Raw genomic sequence first — 24,538 nt, forward strand, 5'->3', positions numbered from 1 at the left:
TCTGCTCTCACCTGTAGACTACCCCGTCTGCTCTCACCTGTAGACTACCCGTCTGCTCTCACCTGTAGACTACCCGTCTGCTCTCACCTGTAGACTACCCGTCTGCTCTCACCTGTAGACTACCCGTCTGCTCTCACCTGTAGACTACCCGTCTGCTCTCACCTGTAGACTACCCGTCTGCTCTCACCTGTAGACTACCCGTCTGCTCTCACCTGTAGACTACTCGTCTGTTCTCACATATAGACTATCCGTCTGTTCTCACTTGTAGACTACCTGTCTGCTCTCACCTGTAGACTACCTGTCTGCTCTCACCTGTAGACTATCCGTCTGTTCTCACCTGTAGACTATCCTGTCTGTTCTCACCTGTAGACTACCTGTCTGTTCTCACCTGTAGACTACCTGTCTGCTCTCACCTGTAGACTACCTGTCTGCTCTCACCTGTAGACTACCTGTCTGCTCTCACCTGTAGACTATCCGTCTGCTCTCACCTGTAGACTACCTGTCTGTTCTCACCTGTAGACTACCTGTCTGTTCTCACCTGTAGACTACCTGTCTGTTCTCACCTGTAGACTACCTGTCTGTTCTCACCTGTAGACTACCTGTCTGTTCTCACCTGTAGACTACCTGTCTGTTCTCACCTGTAGACTACCTGTCTGTTCTCACCTGTAGACTACCTGTCTGTTCTCACCTGTAGACTACCTGTCTGTTCTCACCTGTAGACTACCTGTCTGTTCTCACCTGTAGACTACCTGTCTGTTCTCACCTGTAGACTACCTGTCTGTTCTCACCTGTAGACTACCTGTCTGTTCTCACCTGTAGACTACCCGTCTGTTCTCACCTGTAGACTACCCGTCTGCTCTCACCTGTAGACTACCAGTCTGCTCTCACCTGTAGACTACCCGCCTGCTCTCACCTGTAGACTACCCGCCTGCTCTCACCTGTAGACTACCAGTCTGCTCTCACCTGTAGACTACCCGCCTGCTCTCACCTGTAGACTACCCGCCTGCTCTCACCTGTAGACTACCAGTCTGCTCTCACCTGTAGACTACCAGTCTGCTCTCACCTGTAGACTACCAGTCTGTTCTCACCTGTAGACTACCAGTCTGCTCTCACCTGTAGACTACCCGTCTGCTCTCACCTGTAGACTACCAGTCTGTTCTCACCTGTAGACTACCAGTCTGTTCTCACCTGTAGACTACCCATCTGCTCTCACCTGTAGACTACCCGTCTGCTCTCACCTGTAGACTACCCGTCTGCTCTCACCTGTAGACTACCAGTCTGTTCTCACCTGTAGACTACCAGTCTGTTCTCACCTGTAGACTACCCATCTGCTCTCACCTGTAGACTACCCGTCTGCTCTCACCTGTAGACTACCTGTCTGTTCTCACCTGTAGACTACCAGTCTGTTCTCACCTGTAGACTACCCATCTGCTCTCACCTGTAGACTACCCGTCTGCTCTCACCTGTAGACTACCTGTCTGTTCTCACCTGTAGACTACCCGTCTGCTCTCACCTGTAGACTACCAGTCTGCTCTCGCCTGTAGACTACCCGTCTGCTCTCGCCTGTAGACTACCCGTCTGCTCTCGCCTGTAGACTACCCGTCTGCTCTCACCTGTAGACTACCCGTCTGCTCTCGCCTGCAGACTACCCGTCTGTTCTCACCTGTAGACTACCCGTCTGTTCTCACCTGTAGACTACCAGTCTGTTCTCACCTGTAGACTACCCGTCTGTTCTCACCTGTAGACTACCCGTCTGTTCTCACCTGTAGACTGTTCTCACCTGTAGACTACCCGTCTGTTCTCACCTGTAGACTGTTCTCACCTGTAGACTACCCGTCTGCTCTCGCCTGCAGACTACCCGTCTGTTCTCACCTGTAGACTACCCGTCTGTTCTCACCTGTAGACTACCAGTCTGTTCTCACCTGTAGACTACCCGTCTGTTCTCACCTGTAGACTACCCGTCTGTTCTCACCTGTAGACTGTTCTCACCTGTAGACTACCCGTCTGTTCTCACCTGTAGACTACCCGTCTGCTCTCACCTGTAGACTACCAGTCTGTTCTCACCTGTAGACTACCCGTCTGCTCTCACCTGTAGACTACCAGTCTGCTCTCACCTGTAGACTACCCGTCTGTTCTCACCTGTAGACTACCCGTCTGCTCTCACCTGTAGACTACCCGTCTGTTCTCACCTGTAGACTACCCGTCTGCTCTCACCTGTAGACTACCAAAGTCTATGATCATCAGGTCAGACTTGGCGTGGTAGAAGCCAGACTTAGGCACCAGCAGGTATGAAGGCTTTAGGTCAATCTTCAGGTCCAGAACCTTCCGGGTCTCAATGATGTGAGACAGACCTGCACAGAGGACACAACAATCATCAATAGATGTTAGATAATGTAGATAATATAGAACCAGCCAGAGATAAACATCTACCTGGCACTGTGTGTTTGACTATGCCTATGACGGCTGTAATAACATCTTATGTAGCAGTTATAGAAGCTTTATGAACACATACGTAATGTGTTTCCTGTTTCTCTGTACCCACCAGTGGCTGTCAAAGTGTTTCCTGTTTCCTGTACCCACCAGTGGCTGTTAAAAAGTGTTACCTGTTTCCAGTATCCACCAGTGGCTGTCATAAAGTGTTTCCTGTTTCCTGTACCAACCAGTGGCTGTCATAAGGTGTTTCCTGTTTCCTGTACCCACCAGTGGCTGTATTAAAGTGTTTCCTGTTTCCTGTACCCACCAGTGGCTGTTATAAAGTGTTTCCTGTTTCTCTGTACCCTCCAGTGGCTGTCATAAAGTGTTTCCTGTTTCCTGTACCCACCAGTGGCTGTCATAAAGTGTTTCCTGTTTCCTGTACCCACCAGTGGCTGTCTTGTCCTTGATCTCCTCCAGCTTGGAGAGAGTAGCTGACGTCAGCACCTCCAGGTCCACTCCCTTCCCCGTCTGAAAGAACTCTGCCATGCTGTTCACTGTCAGCTGACAGAGAGAAACACACACACACACACACACACACACACACGTTTATTTCCCCGTCTGAAAGAACTCTGCCATGCTGTTCACTGTCAGCTGACAGACACACACAAGACTTGACTTTAGTGACCAGTGACTTTAGTGACTAGTGACCAGTGACTTTAGTGACCAGTGACTTTAGTGACCAGTGACTTTAGTGACCAGTGACTTTAGTGACCAGTGACTTTAGTGACCAGTGACTTTAGTGACCAGTGACTTTAGTGACTCCACAAAGGGCAGGATAGTAACGTACTATACAGTGTGAATTTGAATACATGTACAAACTGTATATAGACCACATGCATGGAGAATAAACATGGTAATATGTAACATGAAATATTAGCAATAACAGCCATTAATACATTGGAGAAGGAGTGACCTGGACTACTTGGTTAAAGACAGGACTTCATAGGGCAGGTTGTTACCATTAATGACATCATTAATGAGGCTTAATCATATATAAATAAGAGAGAGACAGAGAGGCAGAGAGAGACAGAGAGAGACACAGAGTAACACAGAGGCAGAGAGAGACAGAGAGAGACAGAGAGAGACAGAGAGAGACAGAGAGAGACAGAGAGAGACAGAGAGACAGAGAGACAGAGAGAGATTCCACATTGTCAGCTTTAATTTCTGAGTCTTTCCCGGTTAGAGGAAGGTCCTTAGATGGGAGAGATGACAGCAGCAGACAGGACCGTGACAGGGAAATACGTGAGTGAGGGTGTGTAAACCCATACACACCGAGTCATAGATGACCTCTACAGGCTGGGAGTGGACTCTGAGCAGCTGCTCTGCAACACTGTCCTCTGGGTTGACTTCAAACAGGATGGAGAGCAGAGAGGAGGTGGAGTCCCCTACTGACGCTATGAGAGAGGGGACAGCTCCCTGCTGTTCCAACCCTGTTACGTACCAGTGCTCTAACGCTGCCTCCACCCTGGGAGAGGAGAGGGGAGAGGAGAGGATAGAGAGAGAGGGGAGAGGAGAGGATAGAGAGAGAGGGGAGAGGAGAGGGGAGAGGAGAGGATAGAGGGGGGAGAGGAGAGGAGAGGAGAGAGAGGGGAGAGGAGAGAGGAGAGGGGATAGAGGGGATTGAGAGGGGAGAGGATAGATAGGGGAGAGAGGGGAGGAGAGGAGAGAGAGAGGGGAGAGAGGGGAGAGGGAGGATAGAGAGGGGAGAGGAGAGGAGAGAGAGGGGAGAGGAGAGAGGAGAGGGGATAGAGGGGATTGAGAGGGGAGAGGATAGATAGGAGAGAGAGGGGAGAGGAGAGAGAAGAGAGGAGAGAGAGGAGAGAGAGGGGAGAGGATAGAGAGGGGAGAGGATAGAGTGGGGAGAGGATAGAGTGGGGAGAGTGGGGAGAGTGGGGGGAGTGGGGGGAGTGGGGGGAGAGGGGGGAGAGGATAGAGTGGGGAGAGAGAGGAGAGGGGGATAGAGGGGAGAGGATAGATAGGGGAGAGAGGGGAGAGAGGAGAAGATAGAGGAGAGGAGGAGGAGGGGGATAGAGAGGAGAGGAGAGAGGAGAGGGGATAGAGAGGAGAGGAGAGAGGAGAGAGGAGAGAGGAGAGGGGAGGAGAGAGAGGAGAGAGGAGAGGAGAGAGGAGAGGGGATAGAGAGGAGAGGCGAGAGGAGAGGGGATAGAGAGGAGAGGACAGAGGAGAGGGGATATAGGGGAGAGAGAGAGAGGAGAGGGGATAGAGAGAGGAGTGGATAGAGAGGAGAGGAGAGAGATCAATAGTTAATCAACAGTTGTATAAAATGTTCCTTAATGTTTTCTCTCGTGTGTTCTTGCTTTGACAACACAAATGCATTTTTTGTGACAACACAAAAACCTTTTGTGAGTATGTGAACTCACGACTGTCTTGGTGTGTTTGGACCATGTTAGTTTGTTGATGGGACTGTGGTGGTTTGCTTGAAACATGTAGGTATTACCGACTGGGTCAGGGAGAGGTTGAAAATGTCAGTGAAGACACTTGCCATCTGGTCAACACATGCTCTGAGTACACGTCATGGTAATCCGTCTGGCCCTGCAGCCTTGTGAATGTTAACCTGTTTAAAAGTCTTGCTCATATTGGCTACGGAGAGCGTGATCACACAGACGTTTCGAACAGCTGGTGCTCTCATGCATGGTTCAGTGTTGCTTGTCTCGAAGTGAGCAAAGAACGTATTTAGCTCGTCTTGTAGGCTCGCGTCACTGGGCAGCTTGCGGCTGGGTTTCCCTTTTTGTATTCTGTGACAGTTAGCAAGCCCTGGCACATCCGACGAGCATCAGAGCCGGTGTATTAGGATTCAATCTTAGTCCTGTATTGATGCTTTGCCTGTTTGATGGTTCATTGGACGGCGTAGCGGGATTTATAATAAGCATCTGGATTAGTGACCCGCTCCTTGAAAGTCATCAGCTTTAGCCTTTAGTTCAGTACGGATGTTGCCTGTAATCCATGGCTTCTGGTTGGGATATGTACGAACGGTTACTGGAGACGACATCGCCGATGCACTTAATAATTGGGGCCGGTGGTAAACTCCTCAATGCCATGGGATGAATCCTGGGAACGTATTCCACTCTGTGCAAGCGAACCAGTCCTGTAGTAACGGACCACTTCCGTATGGAGCGCCTCACTGTTACTTCCTGTTTGACTTTTTTGCTTGTAAGTGTAACGGATGTGAAATTGCTAGCTAGTTAGCGGTGGTGCGCGCTAATAGCCTTTCAATCGGTTACGTCACTTGCTCTGAGACCTTGAAGTAGTTGTTCCCCTTGCTCTGCAAGGGTCGCGGCTTTTGTGGAGCGATGGGTAACGATGCTTCGTGGGTGACCGTTGTTGATGTGTGCAGAGGGTCCCTGGTTCGCGCCCGGGTCGGGGCGAGGGGACGGACGTAAAGTTAAACTGTTACATAAGCAGGAATCAGGAGGAACCAGGTTGTGATTAGGGAAAGGAAGAGGAAGAAAAGAGACCCACTTGATGGCCTGAGCCCCGGGTCTCTGGGAGACGGTGGTGCTGAGGTCGATCATCTGAATCTTCAGGATCTCTGGTATGTTGGGCTCCTCCCTCACCGTGATGGACGTACGGAACAGCTTGAAGGTCACCACCACCGCCACGTACTGGAGGGCACAGAGAGGCACACAGGGGAATAAACACACAGAAACAGACACAGAAACAGGTGTAAACGGGCTTTGTTTGTCAGGGAGCTGTCAGTACCAACACAGAAACAGGTGTAAACGGGCTTTGTTTGTCAGGGAGCTGTCAGTACCAACACAGAAACAGGTGTAAACGGGCTGTTTCTCAGAGAGCTGTCAGTACCAACACAGAAACAGGTGTAAACGGGCTTTGTTTGTCAGGGAGCTGTCAGTACCAACACAGAAACAGGTGTAAACGGGCTGTTTCTCAGAGAGCTGTCAGTACCAACACAGAAACAGGTGTAAACGGGCTTTGTTTGTCAGGGGGCTGTCAGTACCAACACAGAAACAGACACATACCTGCTTGGGTAAGGCCAGGTTGTGAGAGCTACCACTGTATCCGATGGCCGTGTAGAGTTTAGCCTTCTCATCAGCAGACATCAACTCTTCAATGCCTGTACCTAAAAAGGGGAGGGTTAAACATACAGAACACCAATCAACGATGGTCAAACATACAGAACACCAATCAACGATGGTCAAACATACAGAACACCAATCAACGATGGTCAAACATACAGAACACCAATCAACGATGGTCAAACATACAGAACACCAATCAACGATGGTCAAACATACAGAACACCAATCAACGATGGTCAAACATACAGAACACCAATCAACGATGGTCAAACATACAGAACACCAATCAATGACGGTCAAACATACAGAACACCAATCAACGATGGTCAAACATACAGAACACCAATCAACGATGGTCAAACATACAGAACACCAATCAATGACGGTCAAACACACAGAACACCAATCAATGATGGTCAAACATACAGAACACCAATCACTGTGTTCCCTGGCGTTCCACGTGAGGACGATCAGGGCCCGTATTCATCAAGAATCTCAGAGTAGGAGGGCAGATCTAACATCAGTTTGACCTTTTACGTCATCGTGAAAAAGGTCACATGGAAAAAAGGGGACCTGCTCTGAGATCAGAACTCCAAGTCTAAAACACAATATACTGGAGCCATGTCTCTCATTGAGGACAGAGGATTGAGAATGCTGGTCGTTAGTTTGTTAGTCTATTGAGGGTTAGCTGGTCGTTAGTTAGTTAGTCTCTTGAGGGTTAGCTGGTTGTTAGTTAGTTAGTCTCTTGAAGGTTAGCTGGTTGTTAGTTTGTTAGTCTCTTGAGGGTTAGCTGGTCGTTAGTTAGTTAGTCTCTTGAGGGCTAGCTGGTCGTTAGTTAGTCTATTGAGGGTTAGCTGGTCGTTAGTCTATTGAGGGTTAGCTGGTCGTTAGTTAGTTAGTCTCTTGAGGGTTAGCTGGTCGTTAGTCTATTGAGGGTTAGCTGTTTGTTAGTCTATTGAGGGTTAGCTGGTTGTTAGTTAGTCTATTGAGGGTTAGCTGGTCGTTAGTTAGTCTCTTGAGGGTTAGCTGGTCGTTAGTTAGTTAGTCTCTTGAGGGTTAGCTGGTCGTTAGTTAGTCTCTTGAGGGTCAGCTGGTTGTTAGTCTCTCGAGGGTTAGCTGTTTGTTAGTCTCTTGAGGGTTAGCTGGTTGTTAGTTAGTCTATTGAGGGTTAGCTGGTTATTAGTTAGTCTCTCGAGGGTTAGCTGGTTGTTAGTTAGTTAGTCTCTTGAGGGTTAGCTGGTCGTTAGTTAGTCTCTTGAGGGTTAGCTGGTTGTTAGTTAGTCTCTTGAGGGTTAGCTGGTCGTCAGTTTGTTTGTCTCTTGAGGGTTAGCTGGTCGTCAGTTTGTTTGTCTCTTGAGGGTTAGCTGGTCGTTAGTTAGTTTGTCTCTTGAGGGTTAGCTGGTTGTTAGTTAGTCTCTTGAGGGTTAGCTGGTTGTTAGTTTGTCTCTTGAGGGTTAGCTGGTCGTTAGTCTCTCGAGGGTTAGCTGGTTGTTGGTTAGTCTCTTGAGGGTTAGCTGTTTGTTAGTCTATTGAGGGTTAGCTGGTCGTTAGTTTGTCTCGAGGGTTAGCTGGTCGTTAGTCTCTCGAGGGTTAGCTGGTTGTTGGTTAGTCTCTTGAGGGTTAGCTGTTTGTTAGTCTATTGAGGGTTAGCTGGTCGTTAGTTAGTCTCTTGAGGGTTAGCTGGTCGTTAGTTAGTCTATTGAGGGTTAGCTGGTTGTTAGTTAGTCTATTGAGGGTTAGCTGGTCGTTAGTTAGTCTATTGAGGGTTAGCTGGTTGTTAGTTAGTCTATTGAGGGTTAGCTGGTCGTTAGTTAGTCTATTGAGGGTTAGCTGGTTGTTGGTTAGTCTCTTGAGGGTTAGCTGGTTGTTGGTTAGTTTGTCTCTTGAGGGTTAGCTGGTTGTTAGTTAGTCTCTTGAGGGTTAGCTGGTTGTTAGTTTGTCTCTTGAGGGTTAGCTGGTCGTTAGTCTCTCGAGGGTTAGCTGGTTGTTGGTTAGTCTCTTGAGGGTTAGCTGTTTGTTAGTCTATTGAGGGTTAGCTGGTCGTTAGTATGTCTCTTGAGGGTTAGCTGGTCGTTAGTCTCTCGAGGGTTAGCTGGTTGTTGGTTAGTCTCTCGAGGGTTAGCTGTTTGTTAGTCTATTGAGGGTTAGCTGGTTGTTAGTTTGTCTCTTGAGGGTTAGCTGGTCGTTAGTTAGTCTCTTGAGGGTTAGCTGGTCGTTAGTTAGTCTCTTGAGGGTTAGCTGGTCGTTAGTTAGTCTCTTGAGGGTTAGCTGTTTGTTAGTCTATTGAGGGTTAGCTGGTCGTTAGTATGTCTCTTGAGGGTTAGCTGGTCGTTAGTTAGTCTCTTGAGGGTTAGCTGGTCGTTAGTTAGTCTATTGAGGGTTAGCTGGTTGTTAGTTAGTCTATTGAGGGGTAGCTGGTCGTTAGTTAGTCTATTGAGGGTTAGCTGGTTGTTAGTTAGTCTATTGAGGGTTAGCTGGTCGTTAGTCTATTGAGGGTTAGCTGGTTGTTGGTTAGTCTCTTGAGGGTTAGCTGGTTGTTGGTTAGTCTCTTGAGGGTTAGCTGGTTGTTAGTTAGTCTATTGAGGGTTAGCTGGTTGTTAGTTAGTCTATTGAGGGTTAGCTGGTCGTTAGTTAGTCTCGAGGGTTAGCTGGTCGTTAGTTAGTCTCTTGAGGGTTAGCTGGTTGTTGGTTAGTCTCTTGAGGGTTAGCTGGTCGTTAGTTAGTCTATTGAGGGTTAGCTGGTTGTTAGTTAGTCTATTGAGGGTTAGCTGGTTGTTGGTTAGTCTATTGAGGTTTAGCTGGTCGTTAGTTAGTCTCTTGAGGGTTAGCTGGTTGTTGGTTAGTCTCTTGAGGGTTAGCTGGTCGTTAGTTAGTCTATTGAGGGTTAGCTGGTTGTTAGTTAGTCTCTTGAGGGTTAGCTGGTCGTTAGTTAGTCTATTGAGGGTTAGCTGGTTGTTAGTTAGTCTCTTGAGGGTTAGCTGGTTATTAGTTTCTTGAGGGTTAGCTGGTCGTTAGTTAGTCTCTTGAGGGTTAGCTGGTTGTTAGTTAGTCTCTTGAGGGTTAGCTGGTCGTTAGTCTCTTGAGGGTTAGCTGGTTATTAGTCTCGAGGGTTAGCTGGTCGTTAGTTAGTCTCTTGAGGGTTAGCTGGTTGTTAGTCTCTTGAGGGTTAGCTGGTCGTTAGTTAGTCTCTTGAGGGTTAGCTGGTCGTTAGTCTCAAGGGTTAGCTGGTCGTTAGTTAGTCTCTTGAGGGTTAGCTGGTTGTTAGTCTCTTGAGGGTTAGCTGGTCGTTAGTCTCTTGAGGGTTAGCTGGTCGTTAGTCTCAAGGGTTAGCTGGTCGTTAGTTAGTCTCTTGAGGGTTAGCTGGTTGTTAGTCTCTTGAGGGTTAGGTGATAGCTTGTGTATTTGAGGAGACTGATGAACCACTAACTCTCCTTATCCTTGATGTCCTGTTCATTCGTGTCCTGTTCCTGATAGTGAGTGAGTGAGTGAGTGATGAAGGAGGAGTACTCACTCTCTTCCTCCTGGGTTTCCTGTTCCTGCTCTTTCTTCTTCCCATCCTTCCTTCCAAAGAAGCTGCTGAAAAACCCTCCTCCCTGCTTCTGTCCCGTCACAGCCTTCTTAGTTACCACCTTCTGCCCTGACCGGATCACCTGGAGGAGGGAGAGAGACAAGAGGAGGGAGGGAGAGAGGAGGAGGAGGGAGAGAGACAAGGGGGAGACAAGAGGAGGGAGGGAGGGAGAGACAGGAAGAGGGAGAGAGGAGGGAGAGAGAGAGAGACAGGAGGAGGAGGGAGAGAGAGAGAGGAAGAGGGAGAGACAGGAGGAGGGAGAGAGGAGGGAGAGAGATAGACAAAAGGGATGGACAGAGACAGGAGGAGGGTGGAGGGAGACAGACAGGAGGAGGAGGGAGGAGAGAGACAGGAGGAGGGAGGAGGGAGACAGGAGGGAGGAGAGAGACAGGAGAAGGGAGTGAGACAGGAGGGGGAGGGAGAGAGGAGGAGAGAGACAGGAGGAAGAGGGAGACGAGAGGAGGAGGGAGACAGACAGGAGGAGGAGGGAGACAGACAGGAGGAGGAGGGAGACAGACAGGAGGAGGAGGGAGACAGACAGGAGGAGGAGGGAGACAGACAGGAGGAGGAGGGAGACAGACAGGAGGAGGATGAAGACAGACAGGAGGAGGATGAAGACAGACAGGAGGAGGAGGGAGACAGACAGGAGGTATACAGGAGGAGGGAGACAGGAGGAGGATGAAGGGAGACAGACAGGAGGAGGGAGACAGGAAGAGGGAGAGAGAGCCAGTTCAGACACAGGTCCATGGGGAGAACCCTCCACAAAACCCCCCATTGACCTGGTTTCTAAAAACCCAGTAATATACAGAAGATGACTCTTGGTTAACGGGTTTAACAGATATTATACAAACCTCCATCTGTGCTTGTTGCCGGGCTAAGGTGATGTTGAAGACGTCCAGGCTCTTCTCCAGGTCCTGTATCAGTTTCTCTTGGTCCTCTCTGACTTTACCCTGCGTTGTGAGTAGTTTGGCCTTGTAGGCTGCCCTTTAGGCCTTCAGAGTGCAGCGGTGCTTCCTGATGTTGGACCACGACCACATCTTGTTGAAGCGTCTGATGTGAACGTCCAGAATGCTGTTCATACTGTACTTCCACCTGGGAACACCGTCACACAGTAGTTAAGGTGCTGTTCATACTGTACTTCCACCTGGAAACACCATCACACTGTAGTTAAGGTGCTGTTCATACTGTACTTCCACCTGGAAACACCGTCACACTACAGTTAAGGTGCTGTTCATACTGTACTTCCACCTGGGAACACCGTCACACCGTAGTTAAGGTGCTGTTCATACTGTACTTCCACCTGGAAACACCGTCACACTACAGTTAAGGTGCTGTTCATACTGTACTTCCACCTGGGAACACCGTCACACCGTAGTTAAGGTGCTGTTCATACTGTACTTCCACCTGGAAACACCGTCACACCGTAGTTAAGGTGCTGTTCATACTGTACTTCCACCTGGAAACACCGTCACACCGTAGTTAAGGTGCTGTTCATACTGTACTTCCACCTGGAAACACCGTCACACCGTAGTTAAGGTGCTGTTCATACTGTACTTCCCCCTGGAAACACCATCACACCGTAGTTAAGGTGCTGTTCATACTGTACTTCCCCCTGGAAACACCGTCACACCGTAGTTAAGGTGCTGTTCATACTGTACTTCCACCTGGAAACACCGTCACACCGTAGTTAAGGTGCTGTTCATACTGTACTTCCCCCTGGAAACACCGTCACACCGTAGTTAAGGTGCTGTTCATACTGTACTTCCACCTGGAAACACCATCACACCGTAGTTAAGGTGCTGTTCATACTGTACTTCCACCTGGAAACACCGTCACACCGTAGTTAAGGTGCTGTTCATACTGTACTTCTACCTGGAAACACCGTCACACCGTAGTTAAGGTGCTGTTCATACTGTACTTCCACCTGGAAACACCGTCACACCGTAGTTAAGGTGCTGTTCATACTGTACTTCCCCCTGGGAACACCGTCACACCGTAGTTAAGGTGCTGTTCATACTGTACTTCCACCTGGAAACACCGTCACACCGTAGTTAAGGTGCTGTTCATACTGTACTTCCACCTGGAAACACCGTCACACCGTAGTTAAGGTGCTGTTCATACTGTACTTCTACCTGGAAACACCGTCACACCGTAGTTAAGGTGCTGTTCATACTGTACTTCCACCTGGAAACACCGTCACACCGTAGTTAAGGTGCTGTTCATACTGTACTTCCACCTGGAAACAACGTCACACCGTAGTTAAGGTGCTGTTCATACTGTACTTCCCCCTGGAAACACCGTCACACCGTAGTTAAGGTGCTGTTCATACTGTACTTCCACCTGGAAACACCATCACACCGTAGTTAAGGTGCTGTTCATACTGTACTTCCACCTGGAAACACCGTCACACTGTAGTTAAGGTGCTGTTCATACTGTACTTCCACCTGGGAACACTGTCACACCGTAGTTAAGGTGCTGTTCATACTGTACTTCCACCTGGAAACACCGTCACACCGTAGTTAAGGTGCTGTTCATACTGTACTTCCACCTGGAAACACCATCACACTGTAGTTAAGGTGCTGTTCATACTGTACTTCCACCTGGAAACACCGTCACACTGTAGTTAAGGTGCTGTTCATACTGTACTTCCACCTGGAAACACCGCCACACCGTAGTTAAGGTGCTGTTCATACTGTACTTCCACCTGGAAACACCGTCACACCGTAGTTAAGGTGCTGTTCATACTGTACTTCCACCTGGAAACACCGTCACACCGTAGTTAAGGTGCTGTTCATACTGTACTTCCACCTGGAAACACCGTCACACCGTAGTTAAGGTGCTGTTCATACTGTACTTCCACCTGGAAACACCGTCACACCGTAGTTAAGGTGCTGTTCATACTGTACTTCCACCTGGAAACAACGTCACACCGTAGTTAAGGTGCTGTTCATACTGTACTTCCACCTGGAAACACCGTCACACCGTAGTTAAGGTGCTGTTCATACTGTACTTCCACCCGGAAACACCGTCACACCGTAGTTAAGGTGCTGTTCATACTGTACTTCCACCCGGGAACACCGTCACACTATAGTTAAGGTGCTGTTCATACTGTACTTCCCCCTGGAAACACCGTCACACCGTAGTTAAGGTGCTGTTCATACTGTACTTCCACCTGGAAACACCGTCACACCGTAGTTAAGGTGCTGTTCATACTGTACTTCCACCTGGGAACACCGTCACACCGTAGTTAAGGTGCTGTTCATACTGTACTTCCACCCGGAAACACCGTCACACCGTAGTTAAGGTGCTGTTCATACTGTACTTCCCCCTGGAAACACCGTCACACCGTAGTTAAGGTGCTGTTCATACTGTACTTCCACCTGGAAACACCATCACACCGTAGTTAAGGTGCTGTTCATACTGTACTTCCACCTGGAAACACCGTCACACTGTAGTTAAGGTGCTGTTCATACTGTACTTCCACCTGGGAACACTGTCACACCGTAGTTAAGGTGCTGTTCATACTGTACTTCCCCCTGGAAACACCGTCACACCGTAGTTAAGGTGCTGTTCATACTGTACTTCCACCTGGAAACACCGTCACACCGTAGTTAAGGTGCTGTTCATACTGTACTTCCACCTGGGAACACCGTCACACCGTAGTTAAGGTGCTGTTCATACTGTACTTCCACCTGGAAACAACGTCACACCGTAGTTAAGGTGCTGTTCATACTGTACTTCCCCCTGGAAACACCGTCACACCGTAGTTAAGGTGCTGTTCATACTGTACTTCCACCTGGAAACACCATCACACCGTAGTTAAGGTGCTGTTCATACTGTACTTCCACCTGGAAACACCGTCACACTGTAGTTAAGGTGCTGTTCATACTGTACTTCCACCTGGGAACACTGTCACACCGTAGTTAAGGTGCTGTTCATACTGTACTTCCACCTGGAAACACCGTCACACCGTAGTTAAGGTGCTGTTCATACTGTACTTCCACCTGGAAACACCATCACACTGTAGTTAAGGTGCTGTTCATACTGTACTTCCACCTGGAAACACCGTCACACTGTAGTTAAGGTGCTGTTCATACTGTACTTCCACCTGGAAACACCGCCACACCGTAGTTAAGGTGCTGTTCATACTGTACTTCCACCTGGAAACACCGTCACACCGTAGTTAAGGTGCTGTTCATACTGTACTTCCACCTGGAAACACCATCACACCGTAGTTAAGGTGCTGTTCATACTGTACTTCCACCTGGGAACACCGTCACACCGTAGTTAAGGTGCTGTTCATACTGTACTTCCACCCGGAAACACCGTCACACCGTAGTTAAGGTGCTGTTCATACTGTACTTCCACCTGGAAACACCGTCACACCGTAGTTAAGGTGCTGTTCATACTGTACTTCCACCTGGAAACACCATCACACCGTAGTTAAGGTGCTGTTCATACTGTACTTCCACCTGGGAACACCGTCACACCGTAGTTAAGGTGCTGTTCATACTGTACTTCCACCTGGGAACACCGTCACACCGTAGTTAAGGTGCTGTTCATACTGTACTTCCACCTGGGAACACCGTCACACCGTAGTTAAGGTGCTGTTCATACTGTACTTCCACCTGGAAACACCATCACACCGTAGTTAAGGTGCTGTTCATACTGTACTTCCACCTGGAAACACCATCACACCGTAGTTAAGGTGCTGTTCATACTGTACTTCCACCTGGGAACACCGTCACACCGTAGTTAAGGTGCTGTTCATACTGTACTTCCACCCGGAAACACCGTCACACCGTAGTTAAGGTGCTGTTCATACTGTACTTCCACCTGGAAACACCGTCACACCGTAGTTAAGGTGCTGTTCATACTGTACTTCCACCTGGAAACACCATCACACCGTAGTTAAGGTGCTGTTCATACTGTACTTCCACCTGGAAACACCGTCACACTGTAGTTAAGGTGCTGTTCATACTGTACTTCCACCTGGGAACACTGTCACACCGTAGTTAAGGTGCTGTTCATACTGTACTTCCACCTGGAAACACCGTCACACCGTAGTTAAGGTGCTGTTCATACTGTACTTCCACCTGGAAACACCATCACACTGTAGTTAAGGTGCTGTTCATACTGTACTTCCACCTGGAAACACCGTCACACTGTAGTTAAGGTTCATACTGTACTTCCACCTGGAAACACCGCCACACCGTAGTTAAGGTGCTGTTCATACTGTACTTCCACCTGGAAACACCGTCACACCGTAGTTAAGGTGCTGTTCATACTGTACTTCCACCTGGAAACACCATCACACCGTAGTTAAGGTGCTGTTCATACTGTACTTCCACCTGGAAACACCGTCACACTGTAGTTAAGGTGCTGTTCATACTGTACTTCCACCTGGAAACACCATCACACCGTAGTTAAGGTGCTGTTCATACTGTACTTCCACCTGGAAACACCGTCACACCGTAGTTAAGGTGCTGTTCATACTGTACTTCTACCTGGAAACACCGTCACACCGTAGTTAAGGTGCTGTTCATACTGTACTTCCCCCTGGGAACACCGTCACACCATAGTTAAGGTGCTGTTCATACTGTACTTCCACCTGGAAACACCGTCACACCGTAGTTAAGGTGCTGTTCATACTGTACTTCCACCTGGAAACACCGTCACACCGTAGTTAAGGTGCTGTTCATACTGTACTTCCACCTGGAAACACCGTCACACCGTAGTTAAGGTGCTGTTCATACTGTACTTCCACCTGGAAACACCGCCACACCGTAGTTAAGGTGCTGTTCATACTGTACTTCCACCTGGAAACACCGTCACACCGTAGTTAAGGTGCTGTTCATACTGTACTTCCACCTGGAAACACCGTCACACCGTAGTTAAGGTGCTGTTCATACTGTACTTCCACCTGGAAACACCATCACACCGTAGTTAAGGTGCTGTTCATACTGTACTTCCACCTGGAAACACCGTCACACCGCAGTTAAGGTGCTGTTCATACTGTACTTCCACCTGGAAACACCATCACACCATAGTTAAGGTGCTGTTCATACTGTACTTCCACCTGGAAACACCGTCACACCGTAGTTAAGGTGCTGTTCATACTGTACTTCCCCCTGGAAACACCGTCACACCGTAGTTAAGGTGCTGTTCATACTGTACTTCCACCTGGAAACACCGTCACACCGTAGTTAAGGTGCTGTTCATACTGTACTTCTACCTGGAAACACCGTCACACTATAGTTAAGGTGCTGTTCATACTGTACTTCCACCTGGAAACACCGTCACACTATAGTTAAGGTGCTGTTCATACTGTACTTCCACCTGGAAACACCGTCACACTATAGTTAAGGTGCTGTTCATACTGTACTTCCACCTGGAAACACCGTCACACCGTAGTTAAGGTGCTGTTCATACTGTACTTCCACCTGGAAACACCGTCACACCGTAGTTAAGGTGCTGTTCATACTGTACTTCCACCTGGAAACACCATCACACCGTAGTTAAGGTGCTGTTCATACTGTACTTCCACCTGGAAACACCATCACACCGTAGTTAAGGTGCTGTTCATACTGTACTTCCACCTGGAAACACCGTCACACCGTAGTTAAGGTGCTGTTCATACTGTACTTCCACCTGGAAACACCGTCACACCGTAGTTAAGGTGCTGTTCATACTGTACTTCTACCTGGGAACACCGTCACACCGTAGTTAAGGTGCTGTTCATACTGTACTTCCACCTGGAAACACCGTCACACCGTAGTTAAGGTGCTGTTCATACTGTACTTCCACCTGAAACACCATCACACTGTAGTTAAGGTGCTGTTCATACTGTACTTCCACCCGGAAACACCGTCACACCGTAGTTAAGGTGCTGAGATGTTGATCAATGGGCATTGTGTCCCCGTATAATAAAACCTCAACCCGAAGTTTAAAAATAACACTCGGTGAAACTCCCGACACAACAATATCCTAACAACATGTCCGCAGGTACACACCCCTCAATTATGGATTTTTCAACAACAACTAAAAATATTTAAAAAGTTCAAATTGTGTTGACCCCATCCTGATAAACAGATACCATGAACAACATTGACTAGTACTGCTCATTAGAATGTATGGAGTGGTGACTGGTTGGCTGGCTGGTTGGCTGGCTGGTGGACTGACTGGCTGGCTGACTGGTTGGCTGACTGACTGGCTGGCTGGCTGGCTGACTGGTTGGCTGACTGACTGGCTGGCTGACTGGTTGGCTGACTGACTGGCTGGCTGACTGGTTGGCTGACTGGATGGCTGGCTGGTTGACTGGCTGGCTGGCTGGCTGGCTGGTTGACTGATTGACTGACTGACTGGCTGGTTGACTGGCTGCCTGACGGGCTGGTTGACTGGCGGGTTGACTGGCGGGTTGACTGGCTGGCTGGCTGGTTGGTTGACTGACTGGCTGGTTGACTGACTGGCTGGTTGACTGACTGGCTGGTTGACTGACTGGCTGGTTCACTGACTGGCTGGTTCACTGACTGGCTGGTTGACTGGCTGGCTGGTTGACTGGCTGGCTGGTTGACTGGCTGGCTGGTTGACTGGCTGGCTGGCTGGTTGACTGGCTGGTTGACTGGCTGGTTGACTGGCTGGTTGACTGGCTGGTTGACTGGCTGGTTGACTGGCTGGTTGACTGGCTGGTTGACTGGCTGGCTGGTTGACTTACCAGTGCTTGGCATTTGTGTGAACAGGTACTTCAGGTCTGAACTTCCTGTAGGGTCCATTCTTCACCATGCAGTCTATAGACTGTAGCAGGTCCACCATGGTTAGGTACTGAACAGGAAGAGACAACATGATATCAGTCTATAGACTGTAGCAGGTCCACCATGGTTAGGTACTGAACAGGAAGAGACAACATGATATCAGTCTATAGACTGTAGCAGGTCCACCATGGTTAGGTACTGAACAGGAAGAGACTACATGATATCAGTCTATAGACTGTAGCAGGTCCACCATGGTTAGGTACCAGTCTATAGACTGTAGCAGGTCCACCATGGTTAGGTACTGAACAGGAAGAGACAACATGATATCAGTCTATAGACTGTAGCAGGTCCACCATGGTTAGGTACCAGTCTATAGACTGTAGCAGGTCCACCGTGGTTAGGTACTGAACAGGAAGAGACAACATGATATCAGTCTATAGACTGTAGCAGGTCCACCATGGTTAGGTACTGAACAGGGAGAGACAACATGATATCAGTCTATAGACTGTAGCAGGTCCACCATGGTGAGGTACTGAACAGGAAGAGACAACATGATACCAGTCTATAGACTGTAGCAGGTCCACCATGGTTAGGTACTGAACAGGAAGAGACTACATGATATCAGTCTATAGACTGTAGCAGGTCCACCATGGTTAGGTACCAGTCTATAGACTGTAGCAGGTCCACCATGGTTAGGTACTGAACAGGAAGAGACAACATGATATCAGTCTATAGACTGTAGCAGGTCCACCATGGTTAGGTACCAGTCTATAGACTGTAGCAGGTCCACCATGGTTAGGTACCAGTCTATAGACTGTAGCAGGTCCACCATGGTTAGGTACTGAACAGGAAGAGACAACATGATATCAGTCTATAGACTGTAGCAGGTCCACCGTGGTTAGGTACTGAACAGGAAGAGACAACATGATATCAGTCTGTAGACTCTAAACAGACGCCTCACAAGTCCTCAACTGGCAGCTTCATTAAATAGTAACACCAGTCTCAACGTCAACAGTGAAGAGGCGACTCCGGGATGCTGGCCTTCTAGGCAGAGTTCCTCTGTCCAGTGTCTGTGTTCTTTTGCCCGTCTTAATCTTTTATTTTCATTGGCCAGTCTAAAATATGGCTTTTTCTTTGTAACTCTGCCTAGAAGGCCAGCATCCCGGAGTCGCCTCTTCACTGTTGGTGTGGAGACTGGTGTGGAGACTGGTGTGGAGACTGGTGTGGAGACTGGTGTGGAGACTGGTGTGGAGACTGGTGTGGAGACGGGTGTGGAAACTGGTGTGGAGACGGGTGTGGAGACCGGTGTGGAGACCGGTGTGGAGACCGGTGTGGAAACTGGTGTGGAGACGGGTGTGGAGACCGGTGTGGAGACCGGTGTGGAGACCGGTGTGGAGACTGGTGTGGAGACCGGTGTGGAGACTGGTGTATCTAACACCATGGAACCAGCTAAATCAAGTGCATATTAAATATTTGATATGTATTTGACCCAGGTCAGGTCTGCACGGCCGATTATACATTTACATTTTAGTAATTTAACAGACGCAAAGCGTCCAGAGCCACTTTCAGTCAGTTCATTCCACTAGGTTTTAGTAGGACAAAACAAACACATTATCAACTACAGGAAGTAAACCCTTCTCCAAGTCAGCAGAATCAACGCCAAGAAGGTTTGATCAGCTATGTTCTAAATTGGCGTGTGTGTGTGTGTGTGTGTGTGTGTGTGTGTCTGTGCGTGTGTGTGTGTGTCTGTGCGTGTGTGGTGTGTGTGTGTGTGTGTGTGTGTGTGTGTGTGTGTGTGTGTGTGTGTGTGTGTGTGTGTGTGTGTGTGTGTGTGTGTGTGTGTGTGTGTGCGTGTTCGTACCTGTGGTTTGGTCATCTCTACCGCTACATTCTGAACCTCCAGGTACAGGGTGGTTTTGGGAGACGTCAGCTCAATCTCAGCACTCGGGTTCATTACCATTTTAGCAGAGGCAAAGATGGGTTTGAAAACTGCACGGAGAGAGAGAGAGAGAACATCCTATGAATTCTACTTTAATATGAGACCAACATCTTGATGGATCATCCCCCCTCCAACATCTAGGGTTGGTTGGACTAGACACCGTGCTCGTTGGAGATTCTCTAATGAAAGTGCTTCTTAATTCAGGATTAGCATTCACCTCAATCCTAGAAACAGACAGTCACAGGACGTTCAGAGACAGACAGTCACAAGACATTCAGAGACAGACAGACGGAGAGAACAGAGACAGACAGTCCCAAGACGTTCAGAGACAGACAGTCCCAAGACGGTCAGAGACAGACAGTCCCAAGACGGTCAGAGACAGACAGTCCCAAGACGGTCAGAGACAGACAGTCCCAAGACGGTCAGAGACAGACAGTCCCAAGACGGTCAGAGACAGACAGTCCCAAGACGTTCAGAGACAGACAGACCCAAGACGGTCAGAGACAGACAGTCCCAAGACGTTCAGAGACAGACAGACCCAAGACGTTCAGAGACAGACAGACGGAGAGAACAGAGACAGACAGTCACAAGACGGTCAGAGACAGACAGACAGTCACAAGACGGTCAGAGAAAGACAGTCCCAAGACGTTCAGAGACAGATAGACAGTCACAAGACGTTCAGAGACAGACAGACAGTCACAGGACGTTCAGAGACAGACAGACAGTCACAAGACGTTCAGAGACAGACAGACAGTCCCAAGACGTTCAGAGACAGACAGACAGTCCCAAGACGTTCAGAGACAGACAGACAGTCCCAAGACGTTCAGAGACAGACAGTCACAGGGCGTTCAGAGACAGACAGTCACAGGGCGTTCAGAGACAGACAGTCACAAGACGTTCAGTAACAGACAGTCACAAGACGTTCAGAGACAGACAGTCACAAGACGTTCAGTGACAGACAGTCACAAGACGTTCAGAGACAGACAGTCCCAGGACGTTCAGAGACAGACAGTCACAAGACGTTCAGAGACAGTCACAGGACTTTCAGAGACAGACAGACGGAGAAAACAGTAACAGACAGTCCCAAGACGTTCAGAGACAGCGTCCCAGGACGTTCAGAGACAGACAGTCACAAGGCGTTCAGAGACAGCCAGTCACAAGACGTTCAGAGACAGTCCCAAGACGTTCAGAGACAGTCACTGGACGTTCAGAGACAGTCACTGGACGTTCAGAGACAGTCACTGGACGTTCAGAGACAGACAGACGGAGAGAACAGTAACAGACCCAACCAAGACGTTCAGAGACAGACAGGGTTTCCTCATCTTTAGAAGGTTGGGAAGACAGAGGACAATATAGGCCAGTATACACACCCAACCAGTATACACCCAACCAGTATACACCCAGTCAGTATACACCCAGCCAGTATACACCCAGCCAGTATACACCCAGCCAGTATACACCCAGCCAGTATACACCCAGCCAGTATACACCCAGTCAGTATACACACCCAACCAGTATACACCCAGTCAGTATACACCCAACCAGTATATACCCAGCCAGTATACACCCAGCCAGTATACACCCAGCCAGTATATAGCCAGCCAGTATACCCAGTATATACCCAGCCAGTATACACCCAGCCAGTATACACCCAGCCAGTATACCCAACCAGGAAATACCCAGTCAGTATATACCCAACCAGTATATACCCAGTCAGTATATACCCAACCAGTATAAACCCAGTCAGTATATACCCCAACAGTATATACCCAGCCAGTATATACCCAACCAGTATATACCCAGTCAGTATATACACAACCAGTATACCCAGTCAGTATATACCCAGCCAGTATATACCCAGCCAGTATATACCCAGCCAGTATACCCAGTATATACCCAGCCAGTATATACCCAGCCAGTATATACCCAGCCAGTATATACCCAGTATATACCCAGCCAGTATTAACCCAGCCAGTATTAACCCAGCCAGTATTAACCCAGCCAGTATATACCCAGCCAGTATATACCCAACCAGTATACCCAGTATATACCCAGTCAGTATATACCCAGCCAGTATATACCCAGTCAGTATATACCCAACCAGTATACCCAGTATATACCCAGTCAGTATATACCCAGCCAGTATATACCCAGTCAGTATATACCCAACCAGTATACCCAGTATATACCCAGTCAGTATATACCCAGCCAGTATATACCCAGTCAGTATATACCCAACCAGTATACCCAGTATATACTCAGTCAGTATATACCCAGCCAGTATATACCCAGCCACTATATACCCAGTCAGTATACACCCAGCCAGTATACACCCAGCCAGTATACACCCAACCAGTATACACCCAGCCAGTATATACCCAGCCACTATATACCCAGCCAGTATACACCCAGCCAGTATACACCCAGCCAGTATACCCAGTCAGTATATACCCAAACAGTATATACCCAGCCAGTATATACCCAGCCAGTATATACCCAGCCAGTATATACCCAGTATATACCCAGCCAGTATATACCCAGCCAGTATACCCAGTATATACCCAGCCAGTATTAACCAGCCAGTATTAACCCAGCCAGTATATACCCAGCCAGTATATACCCAACCAGTATACCCAGTATATACCCAGTCAGTATATACCCAGTCAGTATATACCCAACCAGTATACCCAGTATATACCCAGCCAGTATATACCCAGTCAGTATATACCCAACCAGTATACCCAGTACATACCCAGTCAGTATATACCCAGCCAGTATATACCCAGTCAGTATATACCCAACCAGTATACCCAGCCAGTATACCCAGCTACTATATACCCAGCCACTATATACCCAGCCACTATATACCCAGTCAGTATACACCCAACCAGTATACACCCAGCCAGTATACACCCAGCCAGTATATACCTAGCCAGTATATACCCAGCCAGTATACACCCAGCCAGTATACACCCAGCCAGTATATACCCAGCCAGTATATACCCAGCCAGTATATGCCCAGCCAGTATACACCCAGCCAGTATACACCAGCCAGTATATACCCAGCCAGTATATACCCAGCCAGTATACACCCAGCCAGTATACACCAGCCAGTATATACCCAGCCAGTATACACCCAGCCAGTATACACCCAGCCAGTATATACCCAGCCAGTATACACCCAGTCAGTATATACCCAACCAGTATACCCAGTATATACTCAGTCAGTATATACCCAGCCAGTATATACCCAGCCACTATATACCCAGTCAGTATACACCCAGCCAGTATACACCCAGCCAGTATACACCCAACCAGTATACACCCAGCCACTATATACCCAGCCACTATATACCCAGCCAGTATACACCCAGCCAGTATACACCCAGCCAGTATACCCAGTCAGTATATACCCAAACAGTATATACCCAGCCAGTATATACCCAGCCAGTATATACCCAGCCAGTATATACCCAGTATATACCCAGCCAGTATATACCCAGCCAGTATACCCAGTATATACCCAGCCAGTATTAACCAGCCAGTATTAACCCAGCCAGTATATACCCAGCCAGTATATACCCAACCAGTATACCCAGTATATACCCAGTCAGTATATACCCAGTCAGTATATACCCAACCAGTATACCCAGTATATACCCAGCCAGTATATACCCAGTCAGTATATACCCAACCAGTATACCCAGTACATACCCAGTCAGTATATACCCAGCCAGTATATACCCAGTCAGTATATACCCAACCAGTATACCCAGTATATACCCAGTCAGTATATACCCAGCCAGTATACCCAGCTACTATATACCCAGCCACTATATACCCAGCCACTATATACCCAGTCAGTATACACCCAACCAGTATACACCCAGCCAGTATACACCCAGCCAGTATATACCTAGCCAGTATATACCCAGCCAGTATACACCCAGCCAGTATATACCCAGCCAGTATATACCCAGCCAGTATATGCCCAGCCAGTATACACCCAGCCAGTATACACCAGCCAGTATATACCCAGCCAGTATATACCCAGCCAGTATACACCCAGCCAGTATACACCAGCCAGTATATACCCAGCCAGTATACACCCAGCCAGTATACACCCAGCCAGTATATACCCAGCCAGTATACACCCAGCCAGTATACACCCAGCCAGTATATACCCAGCCAGTATACACCCAGCCAGTATACACCCAGCCAGTATACACCCAGCCAGTATACCCAGTACATACCCAGTCAGTATATACCCAGTCAGTATATACCCAGTCAGTATATACCCAACCAGTATACCCAGTACATACCCAGTCAGTATATACCCAGCCAGTATATACCCAGTCAGTATATACCCAACCAGTATACCCAGTATATACCCAGTCAGTATATACCCAGCCAGTATACCCAGCCACTATATACCCAGCCACTATATACCCAGTCAGTATACACCCAACCAGTATACACCCAGCCAGTATATACCTAGCCAGTATATACCCAGCCAGTATACACCCAGCCAGTATATACCCAGCCAGTATATGCCCAGCCAGTATACACCCAGCCAGTATACACCAGCCAGTATATACCCAGCCAGTATATACCCAGCCAGTATATACCCAGCCAGTATACACCCAGCCAGTATATACCCAGCCAGTATACACCCAGCCAGTATACACCCAGCCAGTATATACCCAGCCAGTATACACCCAGCCAGTATACACCCAGCCAGTATATA

General features: G+C 48.4%; 1 pseudogene; it reads right to left on the minus strand.

Annotated features, from left to right (window-relative positions):
- Nucleotides 1-2,176: 2,176 nt before the first annotated feature.
- LOC129846454 (intermembrane lipid transfer protein VPS13C-like) overlaps nt 2,177-24,538 on the minus strand; it is a 49,500-nt pseudogene continuing 27,138 nt past the window's right edge.

This window comes from Salvelinus fontinalis, unplaced genomic scaffold (assembly GCF_029448725.1).
Source record: "Salvelinus fontinalis isolate EN_2023a unplaced genomic scaffold, ASM2944872v1 scaffold_0551, whole genome shotgun sequence".
NCBI lineage: Eukaryota > Metazoa > Chordata > Actinopteri > Salmoniformes > Salmonidae > Salvelinus > Salvelinus fontinalis.